The sequence below is a fragment of the Homalodisca vitripennis genome, chromosome 3 (genome assembly GCF_021130785.1).
Source record: "Homalodisca vitripennis isolate AUS2020 chromosome 3, UT_GWSS_2.1, whole genome shotgun sequence".
Classification (NCBI taxonomy): Eukaryota; Metazoa; Arthropoda; class Insecta; order Hemiptera; family Cicadellidae; genus Homalodisca; species Homalodisca vitripennis.
Window position 1 is genome coordinate 165,450,680 of NC_060209.1, and position 26,900 is coordinate 165,477,579.

The window sequence follows — 26,900 nt, forward strand, 5'->3', positions numbered from 1 at the left end:
ATTCATAGTTATCAGGTTATATCACTATCGGGTCTGGTGTACGAACCGATAATAATATTGCTGAGTTGTCATCACAAAGAAAAATCCTGTTTCTGCCAAATATTGTTAGACATACTCGTAAATATAACCTTCACAATATTCATAGTTATCAGGTTATATCACTATCGGGTCTGGTGTACGAACCGATAATAATATTGCTGAGTTGTCATCACAAAAAGAATACTGTTTCTGCCAAATATTGTTAGACATACTCGTAAATATAACCTTCACAATATTCATAGTTATCAGGTTATATCACTATCGAATCAGGTGTACGAACCGATAATAATATTGCTGAGTTGTCATCACAAAGAAAAATATACCTACTGTTTCTGCCAAATATTGTTAGACATACTCGTAAATATAACCTTCACAATATTCATATAGTTATCACGTTATATCACTATCGGATCTGGTGTACGAACCGATAATAATATTGCGATGTATTGCTGAGTTGTCATCATAAAGAAAATACTGTTGCCTCTATTTGGAATGCTGAAAGTTTCCATCTAATGCTGACATGGCATATTTCACTCCTCTATGTAATGTTGCACATTGAGAACAATGAACAGAAAAATAATAATAAATATTTTGTATGGTGGTGATAATGGGCTTATTATAATTTCATAACATTCACATATGCTGACATTGAGTCCTTAAAAACAAACAAAAATCGTAAGTAGGACGATTAACGCTCATTAACGTCAGTTATATTGTTTCATCAAGAAACGATTTTATAATTTATTGGAACAGATATTTACGTTATAAGAAGCAATCAAAATATAAAAAATTAATTCTTTTGAAGAGTATTCTAAATTTTGAACCTGATTTTCTGTTGGAGTGAATAGTGTCAACAATGTGCGCGGTGTGTTGCTGCTGGAGCCCAAAAGGGGTACGATATTTTCCTAGAATCCTGGGGCTTAACTTGTCAGGTCAATTTATGACCCTTAGAAGAATGACTTCCAGGTTTTACATTGTGTTTAAAAATAAATACTCTTACTAGTTGGCTTCTCCTTTATGGTCTGCTTCGGGGAAAACACTGGCTTTGTGGGTACCGTTAGCTGTCTAGGTTTGAAAACGAAACCGAGTCCGAAGTCGAGTAAGACTCAGTAACTTTCGTCCCAAAAATATTTAGCACTGTGATTATTTGAATGAGTATGTTAAACCGTAGGATGTGTGCACCATCAACTATTAGGAAAAACTTAAGTTGCTTGCTTGTATTTTAGTAAACTAAATTTAATCTAGGAATCCGTATTCGGAAGCAAATATTTATATAGTGAATTTAGAATATTAACTTCTTGTGCTAGATACAGAATAAATATATGTTAGCTTTGTGACTGAAATCCTATTTGGTTAGTTTAAATGTATCTCAAATTAATGTTGTGTAATTGCCAAGTTTAATTGAGACAAACGCATCCTTTGTCTTGAGCCGTTATTTATTTGTATTTACGCAACTCTGTTACTCTTTATGTTACCCTTTTATTCATATTTTCTCAATGTTATTTGTACTAAATTCTTTACGGAATGTTAACTCAATTAGCACGCCTAGTAGTCGAATCTTTTCTCTTGTTTCTAAGTATAAATTAGCCCTTTCATGCGAGAAATCAATTTTAAACTCTTTGTAAAGAAAATTTGTAAATAGTAAAGTAAATTACCTTTTATTTTCCAGATTTGAATGAATATAAGTTGAAGTGATGTCTTTCTGACAAGAATACATTGCCGTGATTGTAAGTTGTCTCGATAAAAGCCTAATCCCTAATCCCGTTCTTCAATAGTTCTTCTATTCTATATCCTTCTCGCTTTCACTTAGATTATTTGGGGACTACTAAACGTTGAGCTCTGATGTCTTCGTGGTTTGTCGGTCTACGTCTTCATTTAAGGGAAGTCAGTTTAGTTGTTCAATATATATATATATATATATATATATATATATATATATATATATATATATATATATATATATATGGTACATTATGATTAAACATTATCCCTCTATGTTCATTGATAAGTATTGTAGAACATCGTTTTCCACCGCTTCAATTCTGTGAAACTTGCATGACTTATATGTAATGATAAGTGCTATTATTATTTAATTAAGTTAGATTTTTTCCGCATGAATAGATTTGTTCACATGACGGCGATGTCGCTGGGTTTTGGATCTCATTAAAAAAACTTGTATCTTATTATATTAATATGACTTTCCTGAAGACCGGAAAAGAAAACTGTTTGACTACTCCAGTTTGAGTTATCAGCATCTTAATAATAGTTTTGGGTTATTTTGTAACTTGACCCTAGGAAAAACAGTTTATGTCAAGGATATGGTTTTTTACATGGTTATTTATTATGGCTAAAGGCAATAAAGTGATAAAGAATTAGGCTTTAAAAAATACATTTTCGTAATGACAAATCACAAGTTTTGCAATGAAATAGTAATATAGGAAATTAGTGTTTTATTTTTGTATTTCCGCCCATCTTTCATCTAATTTATATTCTGTGAATAATCATATCCCCTATACAAGTTTTTCAAGAGTCTGATTTCAAGATGGGCCCTGTTTCCTGGAAAAGCTTTTATAGGGTTTATTGAAAAAAACTGAAAACTTGTAAACCGAAACTCGGTTGCACCACCTTGTAATGTGGAGTATGTCGCAGAGCAGATGTGGAGAGACAGACCGCGTCAACTCGCTAACCAAACAGGCATATCAATTAGTCGCCTCTATGTAATCAACCTTATCAACAGCTGATAAAGACACTGCCATCGCCATGGTGTAGCAGCGATGTCACCGCGTCCGCTTCCGCTGGCTGGCCATCCCATCATCCTTCTAGCCTGAACCTCATTATATTTAACAATCACACAATTAGCAATAGTTAATCCTCCGTCATCAATTTTATTTTTTCCTGGTATCACTTAAATTTTACTCTTTGAAAAATATTGAGATTTAATTTACAGTTGTATATGATTAATCTAACCTACATTTAAATAATTGGCCATGTTTGCTCTAATTTTTGATACTTCTAAATTGTATTGTTAAAAAAAAAATGGTAATTTGAAGGTGTTGCGCAACCAGGTGCAAGATATGAAACAATTCAATTTTATCGAACCTCATAGTATTACAATCGTTTGAGTCACGATAGCTTAGCATAATCGATGTTCATTTCTATATGAGAGAAGTACTTTCTCTCTGAATTTCATCGTTTACAATGAACTATTGCTGTACAAAGTAATGTAAATAGAAAACGTTTCTTAGGTATGTAAATTTAGTTGACTATAATTTTATAGTATTTCTGAGCCTATTTGTAGTAGTTAAAAACATAGAACCATGAAGTATCTTACAGGTATTACTTTGGCCAGGCTTTTTTTGAAGCAGGTTGTTTTGCCAGCCATTTAACTTTTAGCCTGATAAGGTTATTCTTTAACTTCGAACACTTTTACAACCTCACATATTTTTAAAATGCAATTGGTTACGTTAATTGGTTAAGTTTATCCTTATTAGACTAATGTTACGTAGTATTGACTGTTGCTTATCCAGAAAATGTCACACATTCTTGATAGACCAATAAATACCCAGTTTTTACTTTTAAAACTTGTCTAATTAAAAAAGTGAAGGGTCATTGTAATTGTATACAAAGGATTGATTGTATTTCATAGACGGCAGGTAAGTTGTTTTTCTACATACTGTATTGTAGCCACACATTGGAGGTTACAAATGCCCGAGCACACAGTGCTACCAACAGTGTTTTCTTGCTAAATGTTTGATGTGGACAAACAGAAGTTTAAACAACCGGCTGATAAAGTGAATCCCCCACTCGTAACCCGCTAAATTCACTTTACTAACGAACTATGTATGAACAAACTCGGCTGCGATTGAGTTTCAATACCGAACTTGTTACGGTACCTTGCCTTGCCGCGTAAAGCTAACAAAAGGGTTTCTACCTGCTCGACTCTCTAAAAGCTTTGTCGCCGAATTAATTATCAATTACCTCGACTGTATAAACATGTTAAAGGTTTTTCTTGAACCTGTCCAATCAATTTCGCCGGGCTTTTTGAGTTAAACATTTGTTCTTTCAAGAGTTTAAGTATCATGTCGAAAGCTTGTTCGTTTTTTACTTTATGGGATTTACAAGTGATTTAGATAAATTCCACTTTAAGGATTAATATGACATTTAAAAACCAGCTGCAGGTATAAAACAAGTAATTATGATTAGACTATACTATGTAACAATAACAGCCAAATAATAACAAGAACTTAAACACTACATTTATTGATTTTCAGTTTCATAAAAGTAATATACGAACAAAATTAAAAGTTATTCTGTGAAATATACATAAAGAAGTTTAAGGCGTAATAATAAACAAAACAAAAAAACAAATCAGTATTATCAAATACAAATATTTTATGACATAAATCATCCTTTGTTTAAAGTTTGTTATTGACGATGGGTGATTTGAAAGGATAACAAGATTAGGCCTCTAACCATCGTTATATGTTAATAACAGTCAATGACGTTTCGTGGAATGGTCTCTGCTCTCTTCGTCAAGTGTGAAAATCTACAAAAAAATGGGGTTAAACGTACAAGGAAATTAACAATTTAAAACGTAGTTGTATTAAACACGCCAGTCATTGTTTCACCAACAATCAAGTATTCGAACAATGAACGCTACATAATAAGGGTTCAACAATATAATAATGCGTGAACGGTTTTTTAACAAAAGACTATTCACAATAATAATTATATGATAATAATATGTCACGTAAAATTATATATGCTATTAACGGTTTAACCATCTAAATCACCATTTTAACTTTAATAAATTTAATCACAGTAACTTAAATATTAGGAACGAAGAATATTTATTAAATTAATCTGCTTTTTTATTAACAATTTTACATGGAAATGGTGATTTAATGATGACATTATTTATTCGCACATACAAGATTATAAGCATGAAAGAGTTGCTGACGCACTTGTTTGTTTGTCACATTACAACATTGTTGCTTGTACACAAAAACAAACAATTAACAAACACAACATGTCAAGGGGCACGACAAGCCGCTGTACTCACCTTAACCTGCTTAATTTTACAATGCTTGTGCCTAAAATAGCTGTGTCATTTGGTGATAATTACTATATCCGTGTTTATGAGGAATGTGAATTAGGCTGCCATAATGTGATTAAGCATACGTATTTTCTGTTACTGCCTTTATGAAAAGAAACTACAGTTCGGTGTAAAAAACATTAGTTTTTAAAATGTCTTGGCTTCTAAGTTTAAGACGGGATGCCAGTTAAGGGTTTCAAATATTGAACTAAATAGTAAAAATTACGATTAAATGATAATATACTAATAGTTTATAATTTATATTCAGTATGGATTTTCCATACAAAACTGTATTGAATATAAAGTATAAAACATTATTATTCACCTTTTTTTAACAATTTATTGGCATTGAAACACTAAAATATAAATTACTATAGTAAAACACGTATAATTTGAGACAAATTAGAATTTCTATCGTAATTTGAACTTTTTCCATATTTTTAACAAAATAACCTCAGGTGGTGAACTTTAACTTATTAGCTTTCCCTCCACGGTATTGTAATTTAATAACAATTTGTTAGTATTTTATATACGGCCCTCTAGTATGCTCTTAACCCACGTGTTATACGTGTGCTTTGAAGGGTTTATAACAAGGGTTTCGTCCAGAACGTGATTTCAGCTTTAGGACGGACCACAGACCACAAACAGCTGTTATAAGGTCGGTGCTGTTCAACTGTTTTCAACTGTGATCGGCCTGCAGCAGTGGCATCACTAAAGCTCATTGATTATTTTAATTTAATTGTGCAATTCACAAGTCACAATATAATATATAATATTATCATTATTCGTAAAAATTACAAAATTAATCATACACATAACGTAGAGCAATGGTGGGAATGGTTGATTTAATACGAATGTTAAGTTCAGCTTATTTCACCTTCCACTTCGTTCAGCGTCTGAAGTCTAACGCTGTGACAGACTTGACTCCTGGAATCTGACAAGTTCCTTCGTCACCCACCGTTTTGGATCTCTTCAGACGGATGCTGATTCCAGATCTCAGCAGTCAAGTCTGTCTCAGCGTTAGACTTCAGACGCAGCACTAAAGTGGAAGGTGAAATAAGCTGAACTTAACATTCATATTAATCATACAGTTTATCAAGTGACAGAATAAATATTCATGAATATAAACATCATAGATTCAAACAGATAGTTTTTGGAACATTATATGTCAAGTAGTTACATGACGTACATACCACGACGTCGCTTGTTAAAGTTTCCGGTCCATTATTTCCAATAAATTTCACTATATTGGGATCACGAACTTATTCAACTAACTGTATATTACATATAATATAAGGTACAAAATACATTTTTAAGAAGTTTGTGCGACAACCGGAATAATAATGTCAAACACATAGAAATTAAATAGTGTAGGATTCAGTATTGATCCTTGAGGTACACCTACCTCAATATAAACGGTTGAGCTACAGGAATTCATCGTCACAGATAAAGATCGTTTGTGTGTGAACGATTGTAAAGTGCCTATTATGTTCAGTGGCAAGCCAAAGTTAAACAGCAGTCCATCGCGGCATACCGTGTTTAATGACCAAAACCGTCGCAATTTGTTTGGCAGTTTCCCCATCTTTAGTAGCGCATGAATGGGCTCTGAATACACATTATATAGTAGATTTGGTGCCTTGAGTTATTTTATGCTTGACTTATTTGGCCGCAGTTGCTCCACGGAGATTTTGGAGATAGTTTGAACGTTGAGGGGGTGGGAGGAATATGTGACAAAATTCATTTTATTAGATACTTCTTTGTCCAGGGACATGTCACATTCCTCGCTATAGTGTTCACGTTAAAATCACGAGTTTCTATTTAGAGACGATGGAATTTCAAAGTTGAGCAGAAGTGCGGCTGATCACTGTACACGGTTATTTACCTCAACTGCAGACTACAGAGTACAGAGTACAGACAGATGACCGGTTGTCCAGAGTCCCGGCAGACCGCGCATCTCTGTCTCTACTCCCGGCATTCTTGCACGCCTGGCCGCGGAGCAAGGAACGCATAAAAGCCCTTATAACCGGTACTCCAAGTAGTGCGGTTTATTTTTAACGGAATACTCCGCAATTATTCCGCCGTTAATAGCTTTTAGTGTTATTGATCATTAAACGCAGCAGATTTTTTACCTACCGCCATCTCTTGGTTACTTGTACTTACCTCCCACGCCGCAGTTCTCCACGCAGCGATGTCGTTAGACACGCTAATTGCCGAGTTTAGTTAAACCGATTGTATTTGCTCGTGTTGGGCTTGGCCCACACAGAGTTTGTGTACCAAATCTCCCACCAAACGTTTTTGTATATACCATAACTAATTAATTATGGTGAATAAACCAAGTAATGTCAACAAGTATTCCTATCGTGGCGTTCAGAAGGTGTTCTGCTTGACTGGGAAGGTATGTGGTTAACGTCGTCGCCACTGGGTACACCTTTTAGTTGTTTTTGTGATTGTTTCGTTGTGGTAACGTTTAATTTGGTCCAAGTCTGGCAACATAACTCTGTTATCATTATTTGATCGTACTTCTTTTATCTTTGCAGCACTGAAATAAGCACATGGTTATGGAATAAGCACTGAAATAAGGAATATGGTTAATATTTTAGTCAACTATGGCGACGTTTATTGAGTCATAAAAATACTGATGGAAAAGAAAGATTGTATTTTTTAGTAACAACAGTTATTAAAACAACTGTTTGACTACAAAAATAGGTACTTCGAGTGCGAACTTGAATGTTTGCGTGCTTTTGTTTCCTCCCTGAGGACGTGACCGCTGTTGTTTACTCTGATTATCTCACAGCAGGAGTAATGTTGCTACAACCTGTTGCCGGATCGACTGGCGATTAGTTTGCCGTGAGTTATTGCCACTTGCCAGTAGCATCACGGGCTGTGGTGAAGAGCGTCCGTGCGCTGGCGGGAGGGGGGGACGCGGAAGCATTCTTGGATCTGCGAGCTAGTGAAGGGGTGTGGTGGGGGCAAGGACGGCCGGAGAGAAACTTGTCTTGGCCCATTTTTCTCATCACGGCCACATTTCGGACGTGCAGACAAAGTAAATATTACAACACGTTGCTCGGCATTTACGACTCTTTCTACACACACACACACACAAGTTTACCATCAGCTTCTAACAGTGAATTTCATATTTGTATTAATATAACGTTATAACGGAGTTCATCTTTCATAACCATATATATTATCAAGTAATTTGAAGGTAATATGTCGAATGGGCGAATATTCCAGTGTTATGATATGGTACTATATTTTTTATTGTTTCGCTTGTTGACAAGGAGACAAATAAGTACAGTATGAAACACCAAGATCAATCGCCAATTAAAATTTTCTTTTTCAAAATTGTGTTTGAGTTTATACGACCCGTGGTTTACAATATGTACAGTTTCAAATAGTTTTCAGAACTCTGGGGATTGTTAGTTGTTCCAAATAAACGAAATTAAATTTCATAAACTATAATATAACTTACAATATTAAGGCGTTGGTAGACTTTGACTCTATTATGACGAATTAATAAAATTTATATATATTTCGTCTACAAACTAATATCTGGCCACGGGTTAAGCTGGAACATGAAGAGCTATCAGGCATACAAATGTATAAACATCATCTAAAACCGGTTCAATCATAGTGATATTTTTAACAAACCACTACTAAAATAAAGTGGCACACATGGTGCGATTAATTTCTGGTTGGAAATATTTTTTAATAAAAATATATAATATTTTTGTCAATCCACTAGGAATTACAAGCATTTAAAGTATGCCATTCGGGAAATTTTGTTATCAGATCCAAAATAAAACAGCTGCAAAATGTGAAAGTTTTACACTATGTATATTCGTTATATATTCAAGTGGTGGATAGATTTGTATTGATTAATGACGCAAAGAAAGTATTTCTTGTCAATTAATATCATTTTAATGTAGTATTTTTTAATTAAACTTTCATGTAAAGTCTGTAAAAAATTATATTCATATTTTTAACAGTTTTTCTTTGAGCCTCATTATAAGATTCCCGAAATTCCAAGCAAATCCCTGCCACTCTTCCAGGACTATCGAACATTTTTATTATACAGTAGTTTACTGTCTTCGGAAAGTCATATCTTATAACTTTAGGGTGTAACCAAAATTTCATTGAAAAATAAAAAAAAAAGTTTGGACGTAAAATTTTAAACTACACATTTTGAATTATTAAACATTACAGAATTATTAATTTTCGACCGTGCATGACAGTGAACCGTCAGGTGTTTCTAGTGTGCCCTGAGAGTGAGATGGTAATTATCGACCCATTAGCCTCTGTGGACACGGCGTGCTCGTCACGTGACATTGCCCCTGGCCTTCCTAAATGGTGTCACCTACACTTTTCTACCTGCCCAGTCCCTTTCTTAGGGATGGAACACCCAATTATAAATCCATTCTTGTTTGAACAATCCCTTTCTTCAATACTCTTTCTTGTCAAGAAGAGAAACATTCTTTTGTATAGGTTGTTTGAGGTATCACTTATATCAGAATTAAAATTAGCCTATCTTTTCAGAGAGGGGGGACACTGGTACTGAAGGGACTTTTAGTTTATTCCTCTATGTCTTACACTGACACAAATAGTTGGTTTGGAGGTCTCTGACTTTTATTTTGTCACATTTCAAACATGATTGTTTGACAAATATATCTGTGTTCGATCCATTACATATTTTATATATGAATAGCTACGGACCATAGAACTTCGTAACAATCGTGTTAGCGACCTAAATTAGTAGTCAATAGTTCGAGTATTAACAGCTGCCATTATAAGTTACAACCATTAGCATCAGACCTCATAAACGCTTTATAGGTTTCTGAAGGTCTTATTAGAAGTAATTATTTCCGCTAAAGAGTGTCCGACAATTTGTTTCTTAGTGGTATACAGTCGCAAGGTAATACGGTTGCAAGCCCACAGTACATGACAGATGCCTGTGTGTCTAATTTGTTGGGTATGTAGTGTTATAACAGGGTTTCTTTCTTTATAATGTTGCATTCCTTATGAGTAACAGGTGTAAAAATGTTTTATTTTACTTTTATCTGTTTATGCATTTATGTATGACTGTGTCACGAATACGAGTGTGGGAATTTTACAAATTAAACGTTTTGGGACTGTAAGAGGCCTGCCTAGATATATCTCAAAAACAACAAAGAGACGAGTCCCGGTGGAGACACGTACAAAGCCGGGCGAGCGACACATCGGCAAGGCAGAGCGCATGCGCGACCCGTTACGTTATGCGCTGCGCTTCCTACCGGAACGGCTAGGCACGGCGACGTTTCACCAGATCTTCGTCTCCTCCTCCCCCCCCACGCTATGGTTAAACTCAGAGGCCGCTAAAGTAAACTGAGGCTGCTGTAACAGCGGTGAGGATTTGTTTGTTTGTTGGTCTCTGTCTCTCTTAGCTCCAGCTGTCTTATCGGATAAACCTGTTCTGGTATTTCAACAAGCACCGGCTCCCGCTGCCATACCCGTGCACTACCGCCGCGCCGCCGCCCACGTGGCAGTTCTCTCTTATTGATTCTCGACACTTAGTAAACGTCTATTCTTCATTTACCAGTAGATTATTTGCTTTTATTTGTCGCTAAGTGCGAAACACTAGATTCAAATAAGTGTACCAAGACAATTTTTAATATTGTTATCATCTTATGGGCAAAGAAGGCGCCTTTCCGAAGACTTCCAAAGTTTACAACCCAGCGTTGACAGGGCGTTGGGTTTTTTAATGTTGCGAAATAGTTGCGTTTTACACTTCTGTATACGAGTTTCTTCACTTTGGAGACAGTTTAAACTGTAGTTGTTGCTGACGTGACTCCGGATTATACATGAACTATAGCGTAGTATAATAGGTCTGAGGGAAGTGGGGCGCTGTGCACCTACCTACCAGCGAGGGTTGTGACCCTGTAGCCGATGGGAGGGCGAGGGGCGGTTGTGAAATCATTTAGCTCCGGTCCTACTCCTCCCCAGCTCGGCGGCCACATGCCTGTCGTGAGGGAGCCCCGACATCCACTACTTGTTGACTTGTTTAGGTTGGGCAGACGTTGTAGTCTTGAGTGTCTCAACATCTGGCCTAAAAAATGCTTCAGGTCACACTTGGTTATTAAATATTGTATGTGCTGTCCCAACAGTGTTCAGATTCTGAACTATGTTGTTAGTAGTCACATATACTTTTATTTAACCTTATAGATCAAGGACATTCTACCATGATTGAATTCGTGGATTATGTATTAAGTTTCTACGTTGCCATTTCAGCACTTTCTGTTCACAGTGTACAATATTTAAAAAAAAGCAAACAAAGTGCATCAATTGCGTCTTTCCCAATTTTGAAATATAAAAATTTCAAATTTCCAAGGATTTTAATTGTTACTCCTTTTCAATAATGAAATGAAATGAAATGAAAAATTCTTTATTTTTACAGGCAAAGTTAGGGCCGCATGGCCCTTTCTTACACTTAACCTGAAGCCGACATACCTCGGCCGATTAATAATCGGTGATAAACCACAATCTCTAACAACATCTAAATTTGACCTTCAAAGACAGGACACGTTACATATTTAAGTATTATTGCAGGATATGTTAATCATGTCTTTTTGCGGGTGTAGACTATTTAGGCAGAAAAATTACTAGAATTACGTAAAGACATTTTGTCTGAAGGCTGTTGTATTACTTTGAATTCTGATAATACAAATGTCTCTCTGTACAGAACAGTTTTTACTCTTTTTCAGACACAGCCTGTGATGACTGGCGATTCGCAACCGCACAATTGTAATGGGTGAATAAAATGCTAATATTTAAATATGAACGAAGTCGGGCAAACAAAGATAGAGTGGACAAGGGGGTAAACAGTTTAGGGTAAATATGATTTGTCAGCAATCAATCATTGTGTTCTTGGAAGAACGAAGAAGGGATACAAAGGAGAGTTTGTAAGTCTCCCAAGTGTTTGCTGGACTTTGGCCGATGATTCATGAAAGGGATGACACCCTTATCACCGTATTACCCAGTTATCAGATGGGGTTGGCTCGGTCCTAATTTTGGACAAGTTTACTTTAGTCGTACTATATAATTTTATTTTTGCCGCCAACATCAAAGGACAACGTGTGTGACTCATCACAGCACAGTCATTGTACACACACGGTAGGTGATATACAGTAGGCAGTGTCGATAGTATAGAATACTATGGCTGTACTGGCGGCATGCCACTGCCTCCACTATATTGTCGCCCGCTTCTCCCCACGCATGCCATTCCCTTCTCTCGATCCCATTTGTTTATATTTAACAGCCCATTTATTACAACAGCCTCAATAAGTCTCTGTTTCTTTTGCGGTTCTCGGATACATTTTAACTAGTTTATATCGATCCAAGTTTACTGCAAAGTTGATGTTTTCGTAAATTCCTCCGGTTTAAAGTGTATTGTATTTCAGTAGTACGTGACTTATGTTTGAACATGTATCGATTAATGAGAAGATAGAGCACCATTGCTCTAATCTGTTGCCACTTGAAATGTTGTGGTTGTATGCTATCTCACAAAGGAAAAAGCGATAGTAAAATACATTACAGAAAACTATATAACAACACATGTTTATAATGATAAAACTCTGACAATTATAACTCAACATTTTCAATTTTATTCATAACAATGTGGTAATTACTATAAAAATAAAATGTATTAAAACTATGAACATAACATTTAGTATACTAGTGTTATCTTGTGCTTTAAAAACAACAAAATGTCTCACTAAATCCTTATATGGATGCAAATTTTATAAAGTCAAAGCTTACATTAAATGCAATTTTGATTTGTAGAATTATACAGTAATTTAATTAATTAATTGAACTTGTTGATGAAAAATATCAAAATACTAGGCCTACTTCTTTATTAAGTAGCGTACAACGAAAAATGTAAAACGCGTCGCCAAAAGTGAACGAGTTAACTAAGAAATGTATTCACTATTAAAAATTCTTGTTAAAGTAATTCTTTTAAAACCCTTATATTGTTATTTACTTTGCAAAATACTTAGCGGAAACACGTTTTCCAAGAACTTCGATTCCGGCAACGACTCTTAAATAATTAATCACTCTAGATTATGCTCAGTGACGACGTAGAACAAAGATAATGAATGGGAGATAAGTCAAACAATTCTTGAAATCAGAAGCATCCTTTCCACTGAAGTGGTGAGCCAGTGACGTAACGCATAGACTGCGACCTAGCGGCGGCGGGGGGAGGTACGACAGCCAAACAGCTGGTCACTCAGCCAGTCTGGTCCGACCGTCCGTAGAGTGTGGTCGTCGTGTGTGTGCGTGTCTCCAGTCACCTACTTGTGCCTTATAGTGTGTAGTGTGTCATGTGTGCGCATCTATAAGGATAACCCTTCCGTCTTTTGTTACACCGTTTCTAAGGTAATTATTTACTTTATATATTTTGTGATTATTTTAATGGAATTTATTTAATTTTTTTTTACATAATTTTTATAATTCCACTTAAAATAGAATAATTAATAACTGTTTTTATAAATTTATAATAATTTGTATTTTTACCATTGAAACATTTTAAGTCTATAAAAATATTTATTGCATTATTATTTTTGTAGAGTCACTCGGGTTTCATTAACACGATGCTTAAAGCTCTTTTGATTAATTAAACTTTTTCCTGTGGTGTAAATACAAGTCTATGCATTATAGTTAGGGGCAACGCGGCGAAAGATTAATCTTGTAATTAATCTTCTTCCTTTCACACTTTCAACAGGTAGAAAACTGCCCCGGCAATAGCTTGCATTCATTGTACCATTCTGCTAATAATTAAAATTTTGATCTCGTTGTTTTTATTAATTAGTGTTTTAATCCGTTGATTATTTAGTTTCTTTATTTCATAATCCTGTAGCGTAAATAATTTATTATTAAGATACTTGTAGAAAATTACTTTGAAGAAAGTATGCTTTGTGTAGCCTACTTCGTTGAAATGTCTTAGTTAGTTCTTTAAATTGATTAAGCATCTTAGGCGAATAACAATTGATTTTGTTTAGTGTTAATCATTATTACATAATGTAATGCTTGCCTGCTACTAGAGAATGTGACTAGAAATGTGTTATAATTTAATAAATTAATTATTTTTTACGTACATTTATTTTGCACCAATGATTAACCAATAAGTACTGGTTTTTTTAGAGTGCAAATATTTATAATTAAATTAATTAATAAAATTATATTTTTAATTATCTAGTAAATATGTGGCGCCGGACCGGACTAAATAAGTAACACCTCGAGGTAGGTACATTTTCTCTGTAATAAATGGTGTCAGGCAATAAACGGCCGGGCGACAATTAGATTTTGTATTCCCACGCATTCCGGTACAAGACCACCAAGGCCGTAGTCTACCCTACTCTGTCTCTCTCTCTCTCTCTCGCTCTGGGTCCAAGGGCATTGTAGTGGTGATAGGCCGTGTTTCACGTGCCATTTAAATAGCTAAAAATACAACCATTTAATAAATAGCTGTCTGTATATTTGGGCCTACGTGCCTATAAATCGCAATTAAAATTATGTCGGTTAATATACAGCAATTATAATGCTAATTCATTGCATTCAGAATTCTGAGGCGTTAGTCAATAGTATTGTATTGGTTTTATGACTACAAATAACTTCAGATTTCTGTCTGAAAGGCAAGACCTGACTAAGGGCCACAGATATAAAACGGAACTATCCGTTAACATCTTTTTTGACTAGTAATCTGGACATTTAAAATTTGGCATTTATGCCGTATAATTCATAGAAGTTATTTGTGTTAAGGTTTGGAATGATAATATTAGCAATGTTCTCTAAAATGACACAAGAAGAGTCCTGTCTTGTATTATTTATAAATTCGTACACCAAGCGGTGGCCATCTCTAGAAATGGAAGCGAGACTAGAAAGTCGAGGTAAAAAAGCGGAGAAGCGGAAAGAAAACTTTCAGAAAGTTGGAATCCTATATTTGGCGGTGGTATGCGTGCGTAAGCCAACAAAATTAATTTCCTGAATAATTATGTTTTTTGCCGGTTGGTTCAACACATTAACATTTAATTACATCCAAGGAGTATGTCCTCTACGATAACGATAACCACTGTAATTATGTTTGTGTTCTTCGTCAAATCTGTCTTCTATAAAAATTGATGGTAAGATAAAGACCAGAGTTGGGGCGGTTTTGTTAGGAACACTGGAAGCAGTCACAGGGCGACACGACGGCAAGCAAGTGTAACTAGAGATAAGAGATATCTGAGTATTGATTTATTATCACGCAGGGTTATCAGTGGCCGTGGTAGTATGTTCTCGCCAGACTTTTGAACTCTGCCTCCTCATCGTATTAAATGATACCCTACTTATTTATAATTCTGTTTTCTTTCCCTTTTATTTATTTGTTTGGGAAATTAATATTTTATTTCTTATCTGCTGTTGGTTTTTTTATCGTCTCGTGTTCGTTACAACTCGATGTAAGTGAAGCCTCATATTTGTTCTGTAAATAGTTCTCACGTTATAAAAGTAAACAGCCATCGGGAGCTTCTAAAATAAACTGTAGACAGACTTTCATCAAACGGCACTGAACTTCTTCATTCCCAGCTGAAGGATTGCATATTTCCGCACCGGAAGTCGATCTGTTTATCGGACACGCGAGGTAAAGCCAACGGGTTTCCTTGTTTAACCTGTGCCGTGTTCCACAAACTTTGTTTTATCAAGGCCAACATCAACAATGCATCGCTCTGGTGGCCATATTATGTTGACAAGGGACGTTTTGTCTCCTCGAGTCGGTTTATTGTAGTCATCTCTCTCTCTCTCTCTCTGTCTGTAATTTTCCAAAAGCTGTGTAAAGTACATTAAACAATTCAATGTATCCTATTATAAACAATTAAACAGTTATTTTAAATATTCTTTATTCTTTACAATTTACAGATGATTTCATTTATAGTTGCAATTATATTATTATTTCGGTTCGGAATTGCAACACTAATTGTGTTGCGGTATTCACGACAAACCGCTCCTGAATCCACGGGTCGTGGTATCGGGTGTACTCGTCACAAGTGTGCTCAATTCCTTTCGGGTGTACAACAATAGACACCGGAGCCAGATGCAACAGAAAGTGAGGGGCCGGTACCGGGAAGAGTGAGAGTATAATTACACTGCCACCTCGATAAGTATTTTCAGAACGAATAGTAGGTGGTGCCGACCCCGTTCATATGTCACCGGGACGTACCGCAGACAGCGAGCACGTAGCACCGTGGCGCGCGTAGCGGCGGTGCGCCCACCTACGCTATCATCGCTTGATCTGTGTGTCAAATGGCCCGTCACCTTCTTGTTTATAGGTTATGTGCGGCCGCGCCATATAGAGCCGACAACATGGCCGCTCCGCGCCGCCGCCGCTTCCCCTACTGAACAAAAAACATCGGCAATAACTTTCGATCTGGGGTTTAGTCCGCCTAATTGAGGGCTCTTTTCAGTTTGGTCAACATTTTAGTTTGTCTTGTCGCTTTCGCTATCTCAACTGTGTTCTACCTTTTCCGAAAGGACCGATCAGATTCCTTCTGTGTAGGGCAGGCTATAATTGGTTTGAAAATAATGGAATTGTATCTGGCGACAATTCCAACTGTAACATTATCGTCATTCTGAAGTGACTGAAGCTAACTTTGTATGGTGGAAGTATTTAAACTCACAAAATTTAAACAACCGTACTGCAGTCGCTGTCAACTCACTCGAGTATGATAATTATCTCACGCTGGTGATATTAACACTCAGTGTAACAATATTACCATTAACACAGGTTGTGGTGTAGGCAACACTAAACTACCGTACTGTAGTCGCTGTCAACTCACAGTGAATGCCTCGAGTATGATAATCGATCTCACGCTGGTGATATTAACACTCAGTGTAACAATATTACCATTAACACAGGTTGTGGTGTAGGCAACACTAAACTACCGTACTGTAGTCGCTGTCAACTCACAGTGAATGCCTCGAGTATGATAATCGATCTCACGCTGGTGATATTAACACTCAGTGTAACAATATTACCATTAACACAGGTTGTGGTGTAGGCAACACTAAACTACCGTACTGTAGTCGCTGTCAACTCACAGTGAATGCCTCGAGTATGATAATCGATCTCACGCTGGTGATATTAACACTCAGTGTAACAATATTACCATTAACACAGGTTGTGGTGTAGGCAACACTAAACTACCGTACTGTAGTCGCTGTCAACTCACAGTGAATGCCTCGAGTATGATAATCGATCTCACGCTGGTGACCCGCCGTCATTTGGTATTCATATGTCATGTTTATAAATGACTTCTGTCGGTTTTGCGTATTTCTATATTGGCTTTTAATCAATTTTGTTTGTGTAATCGCCAAAGTGCGATGCAGTTACACGATGTCATTAGTTTGAGTCAGATAAATACTTTGCCCTTACAGAATAGCTGATTTCACAACTGAGCTGACTCACCCGTAGTCAATGGAATTACCTGTTTGTTTATGAGCAGACTTTCCGTAATTTACAAGACATAATAAGTTGTATTATTCAGTCTTTTCGGATGAGGTAATTTTACAACTGTCAGTAATTTTCCAGTGTAGCTTAAAGCTCATTGCAAGAAATTACAAAAACTGGATAGTTGACTAAAATCAACAAATTCGTGACCTTTTCAAGTAAGAACGCCTGCCTACACATGACAAAGAGATTAGGGGAGGAAGGGCGGCATTTGTCGGGGTTTATCTGGGATGGAAGACTGACGGAGGGTGTTGAACAGCAGTCGCAGAATCGATGCCGCCAAACACATGCAACCCCGTGACAACCTTAATATTTTATAGGCTTTAAATTTATCACTTTGTTGGCTTCTATCATTTGCATAATTGTTCGCTTGTGCTTGTCACGCCAACCCTCCTATTCTCTTTGGACTTCAATCCCGTATAATCTCTGTATCAATTTTGGTCGACTGGATTAATTTTGCTTATTGGTTTGTCGACTTCTTTAGAATTGGGGGTTTCTCTTGCCATAGGTTTTGTTAACGTCTCTTCTATTTTTATTAGTTTGACTTTATAATAGTGGTATTTTTTAAAGTGGTAATTTTACGTTTGGCGTTCCTAATTGTTGTTCCTTCTGGAGTTTCGTGATGTCCTACAGGTATGTATCTCGACAGCGTGACAATTCGTGTTTCTATCGTAGATTTGTTAATGCCAATCTTCATTGTAGTACATAAGTGACTAAGACTACAGTCTGCCGTATTACCTAGAGCTGGGCAGGATGTCCCAGTGTGTCCGCCCGACACTGGACTAGCGGACAAGTGGAGTTCTGTGTTGTGAAGGTGTGTACGTTGTCGGAGCGGTGAAAGCCACTGGGATACGGCCCACATTCCGGCTTACATCACGGGCCAGGCTTCGGCTCTCTCTCTCGCTCAATTACTCCTGCTCGCTTTGCCAGCCTTTGTCCTTTTACTGACAGAATGGCTTCTCCCAAAAATCCGTATGGTGTAATTTCCGAACCGGTGTTGCCGAATTACAACCTGAGCTGAATAAGTTGCTAATACTGATGCTTCCGGAATTTCGGATCTTCATCAACTTGTCGGTCAAAAGTGGACTCTTCTCGAGTGTCTATTACACAATGCCGACTTATAGACTCAGGTGGCAATGAAAGGCTGCGGTTTTGCAAGGCGACCTTCCCGCCAAGGAAGTCTTGTCTACTGTCTACGTAATGTTGGAGGGCTTGTTCAAGTACACCGCCACGCCACACACCTAGCCCACTCCTCGTCAGTGCGGAAACATGCGGCAGGACTCCGAAATAAGGAATGGCCCGTAGGAACTATCTATTTTACAATTGAGGTGACCACCGGCTCGGATTCTCTAGCAGTGCATGTTTAATGTGATAGAGAAATTAAATTTCGTTGCAAAGCGTGAACTGTTTATTTAGCGTTTAATATAGGAAGGGCCACCTCTCACTCTCTACTGTTGTAACCTCTACAGTCAGACTATTTCTGGACATTTGGAAGTGAGACGAAGCGGTGTTCCCAGGCTTTGTTTGTCAGTTAGACCCTCTGTCACATCTCTACCTGAGTGTCATAAATCCGTTCGACTAAACGAAGGACTTGGAACAATGGGCTGCCCGCCCGTTATCTGTAATCCTCTTGACTCCAGTGAGGCGTGTGGCACAGTCCGGTCGCCCAGGGCAGGAGCGTGCTCCGCGCGGCAGATGCGACATTCCGCAGGTTTGAAAGTCGCCGTGGACTTGGTGACGTCACACACTCTCACCGTATCTGGGCTGCCGGTTGTCGCGCAAGGCCGCCACTCCGGACAAAAAACCGATAGTTTCTTGAATACCAAGTTCGTACTGAATCCAATTACAATTCGATAATCGATTGTAACAATCGGAAATTTTTATGATAATCGTTAACAATCGATGTTGGTTGATCGATGCTATTGGCTACGTCAGGTGCTCTGTATTACAATGATACTATATAAATAGCGCTAGTAACAACCATTTTTGAAATCACATGAAATTAGTCTCCACGGTACCTACAACTACCCACAACCTTGTACTAGTATTCGCTCGGAGTCATGGCCAATTGAAATAGCATTAGCCGACACCAGTCGAGTAGAACACAAAGACTTGCTTGGTCGAATACATGTAGGCTATTCGGATGTTCAGCAAAATAATGTTAATAGGGTGTCGTGACCTTGCCACGATACAACATGTTTACTATGATGAAATGTTGCATTCGACGCAGTAGTCCGCCAACAATCACGTGGACCAATCGCCTAATAGACTCGGAGATGATTGATTACTTTACCGCAAATCTTGATCATTAACACCAGGCTTAGCGTGCTTGTTACCGCGGTCTGTGGGGTAATTAGCTAATTGATTTATCTGATACGTGTGTTTAACGTTAGCACCTGTCTATTAAACGAGATTATGTCATCTTTTAACTGTAGTATGCGCACATTGTGTGCTGTATAGTAATTTATGTATTTATTATATAATTAGAAATGTGTATTTCAAATAGTCTACAAGGTAAAAGCATAGATAAAAAATGTACAAGGAATTATAAGTGTGTGTGTGTTTATATATATATATATATATATATATATATATATATATATATATATATATATATTTACAACATAAATTATTGTTATATCTTACACAGCTCTACATTTGAATTCGAATTATCAGAATTACTCATAAGAATAATGGTAAAATAGTAATACTCTTTAAACCCTCATTATGTTTGTTAAATGTACAATGGGGGTTGTTTTATTTTCAAGGTGCGATTAATTTGTTCATTTTCTTCTTGAGCGTATAACTTTTTAATTCTCAAACGAAAACCCAATGAAAATTATTTAAAATCGTTTGGGCGCTTGTTGTTTATATATTTTACTTGTTCTACGACTAAATTGGTCTTAAAAGTGTTGCTCACTGTTCGTATTGGCTTAAAGCAAGATGCCGACTGCGTAATCTTAAATGCACATTTTAATAACTATACGCCGTACAAATTATCTTGATGGTTAAATAAGAAAAAATAGTACAACGTTCCATTTAATGCAGCGGTATTTGGGTTGCGTTTTATTTTAAAAACGGTTTAGTTTAGTAAATTGATTAGTTACTAATAACAATTGTTGGGACTTCATTGTGTTTGGGCTATAAGAGCGAATAGACGACACTGGCAGTAGTTGAGCAAAGCGACCAGGAGTTCGGTAGAGGGCGAAAGTCAGCGGCGGCGGCGCTGCGGCGGAGAGAGCATGGATAAGACGCCTTGTGAAACAGCATTGAACAACTAGGCCACGGCACCAATACGGGTTGCGTCAGGCACACTGCCTGGGCCGGGCTAGCATTGAACTTGCGCTTGGCAGCTCCGCTTGCTGCTCCTATACCTTCAGGTGTAGGCCTTCTTATGGGCTTACCCATTCCTTGTCGAATTACTTATACGACAGTAATTTCACGTTATGGTTTTACAACCTGTGCTCAATAATGAGTTTGGTTAAACAACCATGGCAGTGGCGTGTATAGGAAACTATTCCAGAGGGGGCTGACCCACTGGGTGGTTTAGGAGGATAAATATACCCTCCAAAAACGGGGGCTCAGGAATTTTCCCTTGGGAAATTGTCGAGCTTTAAGACCTCGTAAATGTGTTGTACCAACTACTGGGTGTGATTTTAATATTGTCTTTCAAAATTTCGATGACCCCCCCCCCCTCCTATACATACGTCCATTGAAGTAGGCCTAATTTTAGTCTCACATTAACAGATATAACCTTCATATTATAGAAGACTATTTTGGAAGGCGCTGACATATTAGGTGGTTTTGAAAGATAAATATACCCCCAAACACTCGGGCTCGAGAATCTCTTCCAGGGAAATTGTCCAGTTTTAGTTCTAGGTCAAAAGTAACTACTGGACGCAATTTGATTGTTAGTCTTTCAAAATTTTCATAGTCTGGAGCCCTCCTTGCCCTCCCACCCCAACTATATACGCCCATGAGCGATGGTAGGCCTAATTTTCAGTCTCTTGTCCCATTACCAACCCTCACAGTGCTATAGCCTCTTAGAGGATACGTGTCGCACGTAGAGTGTTATAAGGCACTAAGGTCAGTAAAGTTTTCCTATGGGAGCCCTCAAAAATGTAACCCATATGGTACAATGATAAAAACAGCGATCTTTTCGAATGTTAGTGATGCCCCCTTATATAAGACGCAATACCACATGTTTAATCATAAAATATTCATGAGTAGCAGTTGCGCATGTGGATATTTCTCATATTATGCTGATAGGACACTAATCCATACACCATTGGACGGGCAAGACCGGTTTTTTATCTATAGGCTGTGTGCTGCGATTTGTCTTGTGGCCAGAGAATGTACAATCACGCTACCGACTGAGATATGGCAGTGATTGTTGTTTATTTTTAGCCTTCTGAAATCGTAGGCCTGCTCCCGTTTATTATGATCCCTCTGAGCGAGGAAGTTTTATTTATTAAATAAATAATTGTTGTATGATCACAATGACTTGTTGTATGGCTGTTGTTTGTGATTAGTCAGCGATTGCGAATAAGCTTACGTCATGTCAGTTCATTGTATTGTTACTAATACAGATGGTTTTAAACTCGCTTCTGAATCGAAATTTGTAATAACTTTGCTGAATTGCCTAACTAGGGCTAAATGTGCAGCAGCGTTTAAGCAATAAAGTTGGGCCTAATTTTCTAAGAAACCATTTTTAATAAAATCTTTCAATTGTTAAACCTTTTCCTCGGTTTCATAAGATATTTCCTAGGTGTTACCCAACAGAATTGAATAAATGAATGCGTTCCTTGAGTTGGCGGACGAAATGGTGTTAGGTAATAAATTTTATGTCTATGTTGTATGAAACATAGTAAACTAAATGTTTATTTCATTTCCATGTTTAATTCAATTTTTTCTTTATTTTGTTCACATGGCTGATCGATTTGACCTTGTTTGTCCGCAGTAGTTTCCTCAAAACATTTTTGATTTGCGTTCCCAAACAGAACGGTGCTGTTAGCACGGCAGGCGGCGCCATCACGTGACTTGCTGCTAATTGATAAGATAACACGTCGCGAGTCAAGGTCGTCACCCAATATCTCTTATCTCGTTCTTTGTTTCATTTCCTTTCGTATTCATCCAAGTCTTGTTGCTTATTCACTTTGTTGCCAAAACCTTTCTTCGGCATTTATTTTTCTAATTCTCTTCCGTCTAAATTTCTTAGGTCGGTCTTTTATAACTTTTGGAGACAAATTTATGGTCCTTTTTACGACATAATAAATAGCCCGAGAGCTATTTCCTTTCTTAGTGATTGTAATTTAACGGATTGTTAAATGACTGGCACTTATTTCCTGATCGTTTATAACTGAAGTTGTATATATCCGTATTCGTGAATTCTTGCTATTGGGAATGTTTCATATCTGTACACTGCCGTATTGGAGTGATAATTGTGTACATTAGTTAATTTCTCAAACCACTTCAATTATAATTAATAGATCATTTAATTTAAATCGAACGACTAACGAGCAATGATATTTTGGTCATAAAAACATTATGGAAATACATTTTTTAAGCTCCAACGAGTAAATTTAATTGGAATCAAAGCGGTTAAATGCACTTGGTGTAAGTCAATTATGCGTTCCGTAATTACAAATTAATTATACTAATAACAAGAGAACTCGTTCATTGGAAAGATAACGCGTTAATGTTGAAACTGCTGCTGTGAGAGACACATTAAGTTAACAGCTGGCATTAAAAATCAGCTGTTTCGCCGAGTGTGACAAAGAAACCAGACGTGAGTAGAGCGGCGATGTGGTAAACAAGGCCGGGACAGGAAGGAAAGCATGATCCCTCTATTTATGGGATGGATTGACCAAAGTAAGGGTTGTATTGATTGTGAAGCCCCTCAGTCACCCCTTGTGACACCCTCAACCCCTCCCCCCACCAACCCCACCCACTCTCTTCAATTACATCCGTTTCACCAGATGATTGCCCTTATCGACATCGTGCATTTGATTAAGAGCAATCCGCCTTATAAAGTGTCACAATAAAATTGGTTTGTAGAATTTGTTGCAGATAAAGTGTTCTTCTCGATTTCCTCCTGAGCGTATGTCCCACCGGTCCGTTTGTTCGTTGTAATTTTTATTTAAATGGGTTTTGTAACAGATTGAGTTAACTAAATTCATTATAATAAATAACCCGAGTTAGGAAGTAATATTTAAGTTTGTAGAAAGTATGATGTAGAACGTCTTTAATTCACATGTCCAAATTAGATATTAGAAATACCCTAAGTTTTTTGGATAACACTACAGAAATAGCATTTAAATTACGGCGACGGTACAAAATAATATCAATTTTTCCTAGCGAGTACGTCATCAATTTGCAGAGATTCAGAAGCCTATAACTATTTTGTTTGACAGTGGTAAATTTGGGAATTGTGTTAAATATTTAACATGCTATATATTTTCAATCAGAGAGTACAATAGTTAAAATTACATATATTTTTGTATTTTCAAACGTAAATATATTGTAATTATAGAGTTCTAACTAAGGAAGTTGAATTGTAAAATCAATAAGGAAACAAGAATAGGGAAAAAAGAAATAACAATTTATCTTACTTAAAATAAATTAGCTAGTAAATATGTTGCAATATTAATTCAATTTTAATTACACATTAATACAAAAGCCACTTTAAAACAGTAACGTTATATAATTACTTCAATTTAGTAATCTGTTGTATTATTATTAATCCTTGTGAATGCTTGGTATTTTCATGTATCCAAAAGTTTATCGTATTTGTAATAATATCAGTAATGACGTACGGGTATGCCTAGCTTTCGATAAGTAATTTTAATATTTCCAAAACTAATTTAGTTGCATAAGTTGAGGAGTTGATCACAGTTATGGAGAATAAGATCCATTAATTGGAGACGAATGTTGTCTGTAAGTCATATCGCCCACGTCTATCAATTATGTACCAAGAAGACAAGGTGTCGGAATGCGGGTTTGGCGAGGGGGGCGGGGGCAGGAACGAGATCAGGAAGGCCGCTATTGAGACCAAGAGCTCAGCTGGTATTTGGTTTCGGTTTGTCGTACGAAGGCCGTGGCGTCAGTTCCTGTTGTATCAAGGTAGCGCTGGATCCGCTTCTGCCACAGCCACCTCAATAGTCCATTTAACTCCCATTGTAGCCATAATCTCTTCTTCACTCGATTGTGTGTTCTTTAATGTTCACTCTCGACATTTTGTGGTTATTAGTTTTTTTACATACAACGTTTATTTCCGTAATAGGTTGCATTTTGTATCTGAAAATTGTGTGTTGTCTTAACATTTATACATGAACGTAATTCTGTAGAATGTAAAATAAGGTGAAATTAATGCGATGAGAATTAAATAACAGTTTGTATGCCTTAGATTACACAATTTTCACGTTAAGAAAATTGTCTAAGTACATCACAATTTTAATAGGACGCGAAGGAATACTATAATTTTCTTATTATTTTAATCCACGTATGACACAATGCTAAGTTAGCCTATATTTTTATACTAATAATTTATATAATTTGATTTACTATTTAAAATCAACAAATAAATTATAATTTTTAATTATATAAACTAAACACAACAAAAAAGTACATTTATATTGACAATACATTATTATTCTTTTTATCATCTGTAACAAAAATGTCAGGGACAGTCAACAGTACTATGTCTAAATATTTAATCATCATAAACTTTATCAATATTCACATGAATAAAAATTGAGGTTTGTGTCACAGTGCGGCAAATAAAAACCTATAACCATAAAAAACAATGTAGTAGTTGTGGAAGACAGCTGAGCGTGGAAACATAAATAGTGAAACGAGTGAGGTATTTTTGCGGGCTCATCTTTCACAAGCACGGCTGTAATGTTAAGGCCAGGCCACATCGCTCTCGCTCTCTCTATCGCAGCTTTGTCTCGTCTTCCCCCTCCCCCCTCACGCTCTCGCTCTCTCTCGCTCCCCGTATATTGTCCCGAGCCGCTGACAGTGACCCAATCCCGCACGTAACATACCCGCCTGGAGCCTACTCAATTATACATCAGTTCCTAGAACCTCACTCTTCACTTATTCGCCGTTTTGTCCGCAATTTAACGGCCGTGTTAATTTCCATTCCGGTCAGGACACCGTGCGGGTGTTTTCCGTTTATTTATAGAACACATCTAGTACTTGTGTGTGGCCGGCAACGTTGCCGTAGGGCTTTCCATAGCGATGACGTCCAGGATATGCGGAATTAACGTCAATTGTAAGTGGCTAAGGTTGTACTTGATGCCGTCTCCTGTACATTCGCCAAAAGAATAGTCGTTCTTGCTTAACTGGCTTCGATGTGCTGACAGATACATACATTTCTCTTTTATCCTACGGGAGATTTAAATTTTAACATCACATTATTTTATGTGTGAAAATAACGGGATTTATGATGGTAGGTACATGCATTTTAGCTTTTCAATTAAGAGTGATTTTTTCCAATAGAACCTTTAGCCGTAAGAATTATAAGAAGCTTAAAACGTATCAGCCTCATTTAAAAAATAGCTGAGTATTCTGAACAAGTAACGTTTATAGAGTAAAACAATTTCAGAATAAATTAACACTGTTATTGCGGTGGGTCGATACTAAACATTACTTCAGTACAGTCGGCCATCTTTTATCTAATCCCGTTCACATGTAATCGACTTATCAAACTTTAGTAGTTAAACTACTCTTCTTCAAGTATTTAAGCCCGCGTGTAAAGTTCTGGTTAGTCATAATTGAAGTGCACTGTTAGCATTATTGACAGATCATGGTTGATGGATTGGACCACTTCCGTAATAGCTCTTGTGGGTGAGCGGAACAACTAACGTTTAACAACGATTCAGTCCGATGACAGACAGGCTACCCGAGTTGAAGCGCCGATGGCAGGATAAAAGCGGCATCTGACTGCAATAAGATCAAACAGTGTAATATCAAAGTTAAGGCGGAGTAAAATATTCAGGCTCCCCCCTCCGCCCCCCCGCGCGCTCCGCGCTCTCCTGCATTGAAATGGGGTTGAATGAGCTCGACGGGAGGTGGGAGGGGGGCGCTGTTTAGCCCGTGTTAGCTACTGTGTCCGTAATAATCTCCGTGTCGCCGGCCTATCTCGCATTCATGCGTCACAAGTGGATTTTTCGTTTTAACGAGCGAATTATATTCAAAACATCGTTAGCCTTTTTTTAAATTATTTTATTATCTTTTAACGTGAACATC

General features: G+C 37.0%; 1 protein-coding gene across 2 annotated transcripts in view; it reads left to right on the forward strand.

Annotated features, from left to right (window-relative positions):
- The window catches only part of LOC124357745, a 68,603-nt gene that overhangs the window by 33,094 nt on the left and 8,609 nt on the right, over positions 1-26,900 (forward strand). Inside the window, exon 1 of one of the 2 annotated variants that reach the window (XM_046809773.1) lies at positions 13,371-13,543. The exons of the other annotated variant lie outside the window; for it this stretch is intronic. The gene's annotated coding sequence lies outside the window, so the exon portion shown is untranslated. Of the gene's footprint in view, positions 1-13,370; positions 13,544-26,900 lie in introns of those variants that run through there. 2 annotated transcript variants of the gene reach the window in all.